The sequence below is a fragment of the Felis catus genome, chromosome A2, assembly GCF_018350175.1.
Source record: "Felis catus isolate Fca126 chromosome A2, F.catus_Fca126_mat1.0, whole genome shotgun sequence".
NCBI lineage: Eukaryota > Metazoa > Chordata > Mammalia > Carnivora > Felidae > Felis > Felis catus.
In genome coordinates, this window is record NC_058369.1 from 11,969,798 (window position 1) to 11,980,568 (window position 10,771).

Sequence of the window (10,771 nt, forward strand, 5' to 3'; positions counted from 1 at the left end):
CCTGCTTAACGAAGATGTTATTTTAGGGGCCAGAAATGGAAAACAGAGCCATGTGGATATCCGAGGAAAAAGAATGTTTAAGCAGAGGGAACAGAAACTGCAAAGGCCCTGAGGCAGAAGCATGTCTGGCTTGTTCCGGGAACATCAATGATACCAGAAATGAGTGCAGTGGAGAGTAGGAGGTGAGATCATAAATGAGAAGGGAAAGATGGAAGGAGGTACGGTTCAAGGTGATTGTCATTAGGTCACTTGTAGCTTCAAAAAGTCAAGATTTTCTCTTAACATCAGTACCAATGTTCAAGGTGCTGAGTCCTTTCTCACCTTCTACTGAACAAACACTTCAAATTGAAAGCCAAGTCCTAGTTCTTGTAATCCTGTCTGAGATTTTTATATATTCAATACCTCTTCACGTGATTAAGCTCTAGCAATGGTTTAATTGTCCTATTTATTTGAAGAGCTTGATTGCATTAACATTTGTTCCACAGAGCTTCACAGATATACTTTGATCAACTCTTAGGATTCCATAAATGGATTTGTTTTTACTCGTGTCATCAAACAACAAATTCATTTTCATAAAATCTGGTCATGGACCTCCAAATAGTCTCCCACTCCCCGCACCTGGGGATTGATGTTTATTTTGTTGGTTTTCAGATAGCATTGCACATTTCTTCATTCTTGTAATATCTTTCACTTCCGTCTCGGTGGGGTTTCTTTTCAATTATTTTTATGTGTTCAGTTCTTTTTAGACATCAAATTGCCATCAGCTTTAATAACCCAACCAAACCTTTTTTTGTAAAACCAGAGTATTGATGTCCCTCTTAGAAATGTATTCATTAAAGCCAAATCTTAAGCAACTAAAAACAAACCAAAAAACACACACCTTTATTTTCTAAAGGCTGACTCCTTTCCCACAATTTTACTGAGAAAAGGATTTACAAGACCTGACCTGATTTCCAGTCTGTTCTTTGCAGCTTTGGCTCCTCTCAGATTGTCCATTTGTGTCCAAATACGCCTCCAATTTTCACTATTTCCGTCTCCAGTTCTTCAGATACATTGGTTTATTCTCTGCATTTCCTGGATGCGTGGTGGCATATGTAAAGTTCTAAGAGAAATATTTAAAGTATTCCATTTTAGTTATATCTTTTTTGACTCATTCAGCAACAACTAAACAAAAAGACTTGAATGATACCAAATTAAAACATCCAGAATGTTTTGTACACTTTGCCCAAAACTCTGGACTTACATTATATCTGTACAAACTCCCAGAAAGTCTTCACATACATATTTTTCGTGGAGATGGCATTTATAAAACACCACCAAACTGTCACAAGCATCATGTGACCACCTTTTCAGATCCAATAAATTTGACTCTATTTTTTTACTTATGTCAGATTTCATTCAAATGTTGTTCTGAAATAAATCTCACAGCCTCGTGCGATCAACCACAAACCTAAAACTACTTTCAAGGTCTTGAATTTCATTTTTAAAATAAATTACAGAAACAATTCTGGTGACACTGATCATGGTTGAGGTTTTAGTTACTTGAGGTAATTTTTCACAAAGCTGTTTTTTCTTTTCAGTAAATGGGTTTTGCCACACACAGATCCACAGCCTGAATGGTACTGTCATGCCCACATGGGTATTATAGTTTTTGAGGTTTTATTAATTATTTTGTTTCTGCAAAGTCTCAGTTACTTTTAACCATACATCGGAGTACTTTAAAAAGTCATATTACTTTTGGGGCACCAGGGTAGCTCAGTCAGTTAAGCGTCCAACTTTGGCTCAGGTCATGATCTCATGGTTCATGAGTTCAAGCCCCGCATCAGGCTCTGTGCTGACAGCTCAAAGCCCAGAGCCTGCTTCTGATTCTGTCTCCCTCTCTCTCTCTGCCCCTCTCCTATTTTCACTCTGTCTCTCCTTCTCAAAAATGAATAAACATTAAAAAAAATTTTTTTTACGGGATGCCTGGGTGGCTCAGTCAGTTGGGCGTCTGATTTCAGCTCAGGTCATGATCTCACAGTTTGTGGGTTTGAGCCCCACATTGGGCTCTGTGCTGACAGCTCAGAGCTTGGAGCCTGCTTTGGATTCTGTGTCTCCCTCTCTCTGCTCCTCCCTCACTCACGCTCTGTCTCTGTCTCTCCAAAATGAATAAACTTGAGTGAACAGCTTGTGAGCAGTATTTGGATCTAATACCTCTTTCACCTGTTACTTCCTATAAACTATCTATATTTTTATTGCTAAATAATTATTTGCCAAAAATATAAATTAGTTGTCACATTTTACAGTGAGTCTTACATCGAAGCAAAACTGTTTCAGGATGCTCTGACTTCTGCTATCATCAGATGTCGCAGGGTTACAATTCACAGTGAATAGCATTCCTCCTCTCCTCTCCCACAAATTCAGAGTACTGTTCATATTTACTAGGAACATGAAAAAGCTTATTGAAACCTTGTTGCCTTTTCATCCTGAATCCTTTTTTAAAAATTTTCTTAAATGCATATTTATTCTTGAGAGAGAGAGGCAGAGCACGAGTGGGGGACAGGCAGAGAGAGAGGGAGACGCAGAATCCCAAGAAGGCTCCAGGCTCTGAGTTGTCAGCACAGAGCCTGACAAGGGGCTTGAACCCATGAACTGCGAGTCCATGACCTGAGCCAATGCCAGATGCTTAACCTACTGAGCCACCCAGGTGGCCCCTGAATCTTCTTCTTTTTAATGTTTTATTATAAACTTGATTTGATCATTATCCAAGCATCGCACACTTAATCACTTACACAAAAGTTACAATGCACAAATGGTAAACACCGAAGTAAATCTTACCTAAGACCAAAGCCCACCTTGGATTTGAGGATACTGACACACTGGTACCTCTCCTACAGTGCAGAGCATTTCATGAGCACATGACCACGCCGCTCACAGTGACAATAGCCAAACTGGCAAAAGGTTTGGCAAATATTTCTCAGATGTTGCCAATGTATCAAAGCTCATTGCAACCTTCAACAGCAATGAATTGAAGTATTGAGTTTATGTTATGATTTGTATTGTTGATTAATTTTACTATTCTTTGGAAGGACTATAAGCATATGCTCTAGCCTGTGCCAAACATTTCCGGATTTTATCAATGGACACTTGTGCCGGAACATGCTGGCTGTCTTGGAGGGGTGGTGGGGGGTCATGGCTCCTCTTGACGTGTAAGAACAGGCAATGTTTTTGAAAAGTATGGTGGTCCAGGGAAGCAGGGAAAGGGGGCAGTAGCTGGAGAGCTATTTGGGACAAGGAAGGGATTCTCTCAAAGATGGAAGGAATTCTGGAATCCTTGAGTCTTCCTTTGGATTCTCCCCACAGCAGGTTCTGAGTCGAGGACTTGAGTGCAAATAGTTTCGTTAGGAGGTAGTCCCAGGAGAGCCAATGAACGTTTGGGAAAGGGAGGCATGGATGAGCAGATTCCCACTTTGGGGCAGCTGAAGGGTGATGTTTCTAGGGATCCCAGAGAAAGCACACCTCAGCACTGCCTCGCTCAGGAGTGATGAAACCAGGGGAGTCGCCCAAAAAGCCCTGTCCTTTGCCGGCTATAAGTCACTCCAGGGAATGCTGATGCCCACATCCCCACATGTGAAGGCTGAGCTCGTGACTGTACCCAGATGAAGCCCTGGGGCATAGAGGTGTAGGGGGTGAGGGTGAGAAATGGGCCCGGTGCTTGACAGCAGTCCACCCATCTGCAGGTGGATGATGGGGAATGAACGGTGTATTCACTGATGGAAATCATGCAGCAAAGCAGGTGGGTGGGCGGGGGTCCTGTTGCGGGAGAGCGTGGGAAGAATGGATGAACGCCTGGAACTAGCGAGAGGGCATGAGATCCAGGGCGCGGTGCAAGGGCTGGCCGAGTCAGGACCCTGGACAACTCCTGGGTTTCCTTTCTGATTGCTCCAAGATGGCGGTAGAAGGGGCAACTCTCATGGGGGTCTCTGAGTTCCTGCTCCTGGGCCTCTCGGGGAACTGAAAGCAACAGCAGCTGCTCCTCATACTCTTCCTGAGCATGTCCCTGGTCACAGGACTGGGGAACCTGTTCATCGTCCTGGCCATCGCCACCGACTCCCAACTCCACACGCCCATGTACTTCTTCCTGGCTAAGCTGGCCTTTGTGGACATTTGCTTCACCTCCACCACCATTCCCAAGATGCTGGCCAACCTCGTGTTAGGACACAAAGGGATCCCTTAATGCAGGCTGCCTGACCCAGATCTTCTTCTTCATCTGGTTTGCTGGCATCGATAGCTTCCTTCTGATGGCCATGGCCTATGACCGCTATGCGGCCATCTGTCACCCTCTGCACTACGCTGTGTCTGTGATGCCACACCTCTGTGGCCTCCTGGTGGCTGCATCCTGGACTGCAGCCTTCGGGAACGCCCTGACCCACACAGTATTACTGACTCGCCTCTTGTTCTGCACCCACAACCAGGTTCCCCATCTCTTTTGTGACCTCAGCCCTCTGCTGAAGCTGGCCTGCTCTGGCACCTTTCTCAATAATGCAATGTTGTACACCGGGGGCACCCTACCCATCATCACCCCCTTTGTGGGTATCTTGGTCTCCTACACACGCATCTTTGCCTCCGTGCTGAGGATCCCATCCACGAGAGGCAAGCAGAAGGCTTTCTCCACCTGTGGCTCTCACCTCTCTGTGGTGTCCCTGTCCTATGGGACACTCATCAGGGTTTATTTCAGCCCTATGTCCTCCCACACAGCCCAGAAGGACACGGCCGCTGCAGTGATGTACGTGGTGGTCACTCCCATGCTGAACCCCTTCATGTACAGCCTACGCAACAGTGACAGGATGGGTGCTTTGGGGGCCCTCATCGGTAGGAAGCCAGTGTTTATTCAGTGACCGTAACATTGGGATGTTTCAGTGTCCAAATCCGGGGCCCATCTGTACTAAATTTCCCTGTATAGTTCCAATCTAAGATATTTCTTTCACTTCACTCTTGGTTCTCTGTTTATTACATCATCCTTCCAACAGCTATTTATTGGACATCTATTACATTGCAGACACTCTTTGAAGGGCTGAGGGTCCAGCAGGGAACAAACAAAACCCCTGACCATGTGGTGCTCACACTGCAGCCTGAAGAACACATCACAGCTAAAAGAGCGTGCTCTCTGGGGCATCTGGGTGGCTCAGTCCATTGAGTGTCCGACTCTTGATTTCGGTTCAGGTCATGATCCCAGGGTCGTGGAATCAAGCCTCGCATCCAGCTCCATGTTGACTGTGGAGTCTGCTTAAATTCTCTTTCTCTCTCTCTCTCTCTCTCTCTCTCTCAGGGTGCCTGGGTGGCTCAGTTGGTTAAGCATCTGACTTTGGCTTTGGTCATGATTGCACAGTTCATGAGTTTGAGCCCCACATCAGGCTCTCTACTGTCAGCACAGAGCCTGCTTCAGATCTTCTGTCTCTCTCTCCCTCTGCCCCTCTCCCCTGAGCTCTCTCTCTCTCTCTCTCTCTCTCTCTCTCAAATAAAAAATTTCAAAAAAGGAAGTGCCTAAAAAAAGGAAGTGCTCTGCTGATGAGAGAGACCAGAACACAAGCCCCACTTTGGTTAAGATTCAGGTTAAGCAACTATAATAAAAAGACCCAATTGCAAAGGCTCAAGAGTTATAAGATTTTGCAGACTGCACTCTTTGTTTCTTTAACAACTTAGTTCCTTCAAAAAGCTTAGAGTAGACATCTGGTCTTGTTGTTTCCAGTGAGTTCCATTGCTAGGCACCAGATCCGATGGGCTTTTCTAGCCAGAGCTCTTGTGTTTATTTAATTTGCAATATTTGCTTCCTTGAACTACCTACACTTTTGTCACTCCTCGTTAATGGTCACCCGAAACAATAGCCTTAGGTGGGAGGCAAGATCCTTATTTACACTGTTTTGAAGGAACAGGAAGCTGTTGGCTCTTCTAACCTTGTGATGTTTCTGACTTTGAAACGTGGCCAATTCTCCTCCAAGATCATCTCTCTCTTGTGATGCCTTGCTGCAAGCGGCAAGCAGCAGCCAACTCACAGTGACATTCTAGCTCTTTCCAATCACTTCTGCAAACACAGGCTCAGGAGACATATGATCTACCTGTCAGGTTGTCACCCATGGCGGTATTTCTGGACGAGGTTCTTTGGCATAACAAGGGTTACCAGCTTTCCCAGCCTGCAAAATTTGTGTCCTTAACCACCGGACCACGCAGCTCATTCAACTGGTTCTTCATTTGTGGGATGGCAACATCTAACTTCTGGTACCAGTTTCTATATTGGTCAGGATGAACAGCTTATGGGCTGTATTAGCTTCCTGGGGATTCTGTAAAAACAAACAAATAAGAAGACCAAAACCAACCAAACAGACAACCACAAACGAGGTGGCTTACACAGAAATTCGTTCTCCCACCGTTCTGGAGGCCTGAAGTCCAAAATCAAGGTGTTGGCAGATTGGCTCCTGCTGAGGCTGTGAGGGAAAATCTGTTCCGAGTCTCTCTTCTAGCTGGGGAGAAGCTGGTGCTTTGCTGGCCATCTGTGGTGTCCCTTAACTTGTAGATCATGCCTTCGTCATTACATGGCATCCTCCTGGTGTGCATGGCTGTCTCCAAACATCCCCTTTTTATAAAGACACCAGTTCTCTTGGAGTAGGAACCCACCCTACTCCAGAATGACATCATCTTAACTATTATATCTGCAACAATCCTATTTTTAAGATATGAATTTGGGGAGGAGACATGAGGCAACCCATAACATTTTTTTAATGTTTATTTATTTTGAGAGAGAGAGAGGCAGAGAGAGAGAGGGAGAGAGAGAATCTCAGGCAGGCTCCACGCTGTCAGTGCACAGCCCAACTCGGGGCTTGATCTCACGAACCATGAGATCGTGACCTGAGGTGAGATCAACTGAGATCAAGGAGATACCCTTCTGAGGAACTCTGCAGCTGTCATAGATTTTGATTCATCTGATGCAAATTAGTGCCAAAAGGCACAGGCGGGGGCCCTTGATTTCAAAGGAACTCTCTAGAACTCTTAGTAGGCTATTTGCTTTGAGTCAGTAACCATGCCCAAAGTTCTTTCCCAGACAGAATGTTTGCATTCCTTGATGTGCTCACGTCTCTCTAGCACATTAATGGTGGCTACTTGAGGTCATTTGAAAACAAAGGTCTTGGCAGACCTGTGTGCTGGTCTCAGCCCACTGTTGGTGATGCTCTGGATGGGAACGCCTAAGGCACTCACCTGAGCCTGTGCTATTTGTGAGGGTGGCCACAGACATTTCCCCCTCGACAGGAGTCAGTGTTGTGGTGGAACAGCCCTTGTGGTTCTTGCTACGATTACAGGGGTACACCTCAGCAACAACTATTGAGGAGCTTTGAAACAAATAAGACTCTTCTGCATATTTCTGGAGGGTACACAGCACACCTGGGGGCCACGCAGCAAGGTTATAGGGAGACAGAGAACATAGACTTCAGGCTCTGCGTTTACTAGGGTCCATGGATGAGGTGTCTTGGGTTTGGGGGGCTCACTCTCTATTGGCTAATTTAGAAATTTTTTTTAACATTTATTTATCTTTGAGAGACAGAGACAGAGTGCGAGTGGGGGAGGGGCAGAGTGAGAGGGAGACACAGAATCCGAAGCAGGCTCCAGGCTCCAAGCTGTCAGCACAGAGTCCGAGGTGGGGCTCGAACCCACGAACCGTGAGATCATGACCTGAGCCAAGCCGAAGTCGGATGCTTAACTGACTGAGCCACCCAGGTGCCCCTGTATTGGCTAATTTAAAGCATAAGAGCAAGAATTAGGGAGTTGGAAGGGGAAAGTGGGGTCACTCAAGCAGTCCATTATTTAGATTATCCAGAGGTTTCTAAAAGGGGAACTTCATGCTGAGGGTTCCCTAATTCATTATCTGGTGGGTCCATTAGTAACTGCGTCACGTTTATTCAAGATGGGTGACTTATTTGGTCATAAAAAAGAAGGAAATCCTACGCCGGGGCAGCCTGGGTGGCTCAGTTGGTTAAGCGTCTGACTCTTGATTTTGGCTCGGGTCGTAATCCCAGGGTTGTGGGATCAAGCCCGACGTCAGGCTCTGCGCTGAGTGTGAAGCCTGCTTGAGATTCTCTCTCCCCCTCTACCTCTCCCCACCTCTTAAAAAAAAAAAAAAAAAAAGGAAAACCTGCCGTTTGCGCCAAGATGGATGACTCCAGGGCATTGTGCTAATTGCAATAAGTCAGAGAACGACAAATACTGTTTGGTCTCACTTATATGAGGAACCTAAAACAAAACAAACAAAAAAAAAAGAAAAAAAATTCCTACATCCAGAGAACTGATGGATGGTTGCCAGAGGCTGAAGGGTGAGTGATAGGGAAAATGGGTACAGGTGGTCAAAAGGTACACACTTCCAGTTATAAAATAAATAAGTGATCGAGTGCAATGTCCAGCCTGGTGACTGTGGTTAATGATACTCTACCATATATGAAAGTCGCTAAGGGAGTGGATCTTAAAATTTCTCTTCACAAGAAGAAAGGAGAGTATAACCATGTGTGGTGACGGACGTTAACGAGAGGTACCGTGGTCTTTCACAATATATACAAATATCGAATCATTAGGTTGTACACCTGAAACTAAAAACAAACAAGTAAGCAAACAAACAAAACAATCTGAGTCAGGACAAGAGTCAGCGAACTATAGCCTACGGGCCAAATCTGGCCCACCACCTGTTTGGGTAGATAAAATTGGATTGAAACACATTTTTGAAAAAAATGGACATCTTGGGGTACTTGGGTAGCTCAGTCGGTTGAGCATCCAACTCTTGATTTTAGCTCATGATCGCAGGGTCGTGGGATCGAGCCCCGAGTCTGGCTCTGCACTGGGCATGGAGCCTGCTTAAGATTCTCTCTCTTTCTCTCTCTCTCTTTCCCCCCATCCCTCTCCCTCTCTCCCCTGCTCATGCTCTCACTCACTCTCTCTCTCTCTCAATCTCAAAAATAAGATAAAACAAAATAAAATGGACATTTTTTGAAATGGATGCCTCTTACCCTGCAGAAGGCAATGCCCTGCTTAACCACGGGTTCCAAAATCAGGATCATGGGGTTTCTCCAACCCTTTGAGGACTCTCATCTGTGGACTTTTCTATCTCTATGCACCGACTCTTGTCCCTTGAGCCCACATCTTTCTTGTAATACTTTGCAAAACTCAGCAAGGAGCAACCAATTCACAATGATATTCTTGCTCCTTCTTTTTTAAATTTTTTTAATGTTTATTTATTTTTGACAGAGACAGAGACAGAATGCGAGTGGGTTAGGGGCAGAGGGGGAGCGAGACACAGAATCCGAAGCAGGCTCCAGGCTCCGAGCTGTCAGCACAGAGCCTGATGCAGGGCTTGAACTCACGGACTGCGAGATCCTGACCCGAGCCGAAGTCGGATGCTTAACCGACTGAGCCACCCAGGTGACCCTGTTCTTGCTCCTTCTAATCCCTCCATCTAGAGATGCAGGCTTTGTAACTGCTTGAACGATCTTCCAAGTTCTCAACAATTATAGTTTCACCTTGGCTGTGACCTGAAGAGGATGCCCGGCTCTAGCCTGGGGTACCATGTCCTCACAACCCAGCCACTAAGCTAATGCCACCTACTGCCATGGCAGCACCCCACTTCCAGGACCGGCTACTCTACTTGTTAGGACAAAAGTCTAAAGCTCCAGCAAAAAGAGAGAATCCCAAAATGCAGTATTTCAACCAAGACAGAAGCTGATTTTTCTCTGAGTCCCGGGTCGGCAGGAAGCTCTCTCTTCATGCAGCCGTTTTAGGTACCAATTTCCATCCATCCCTAAGACACTGGGGTTGTTTGCAAGCTGGGTCATAGACATGTCCAAATTCCAGCTTGCAAACAAGGGGCCAAAGAGCACGAGGGAGGGAGGTCTTCTGTCCTCAGGCTTTAGCCCAGAGGGCACACACATAACTTACATTCACATCTCAGCAGTGAGGACTTAGCCACCAATGTGGCTTAACCACAAGGCAGACTGGAAAAGATACTGCAACTACAAGGTCACAATTCCATGTTATAGAGGAGGGGAGAATGGAAGCCAGCCTTTTCCTTCCCACGTAGCCTTGGGCCAGCCTGAGTTTTCTCTTATGTAAGATAAAGGTATTAACCCATAAAGCACAGGGATGCGAGCAGGGTGACACAAGATAAGGTGTGGCATCCATGACAGGCAAGATCCTTGTTTTGGGGTCTACTTTTAGGGAAACCCAAAGTAAGACATGCACAGGAAGGTAGAGGTGATATAGGAATGACTGAAGTTTGTAAATGCTGAGACATTGCATCTAAAACACTCAGTGCCTGGCACATAGTAAGTGTTCAACAAATGCTATTAATTGTTACTTCTAAAAAATGTGGTAAGGGGCACCTGGGTGGCTCAGTGGGTTGAGCGTCTGACTCTTGATTTCAGCTCAGGTCATGATCCCAGTGTTGTGGGATTGAACTCCAAGTTGGGCTCCACCCTGAGCGTGGAGCCTGCTTGAGATTCTCCCTCTGCCCCTTCTCCCCTGCTCATGTTTTCTCTCTCTTTCTCAAAAAAATAAATAAATAAATAAATAAATAAATAAATAAATAAATAAATAATTAAATTTAAAAAATTAAATTAAAAAATAAAAACAAATAAAAAATAAATAAAAGACCACTCACCTGTGGTCTTTATATATGCAACACCTGTTTCTACCACCCCACCTCTCATTCATCCTTTAGACCTCACTTCAATGCCACCTCCTTGGGGAAGGCTTCCCTGAC

General features: G+C 45.4%; 1 pseudogene; it reads left to right on the plus strand.

Annotated features, from left to right (window-relative positions):
* The first annotated feature begins 3,928 nt into the window (after positions 1–3,928).
* Positions 3,929–4,877, plus strand: LOC101100449 (annotated as a pseudogene).
* The last annotated feature ends 5,894 nt before the right edge of the window (positions 4,878–10,771 follow it).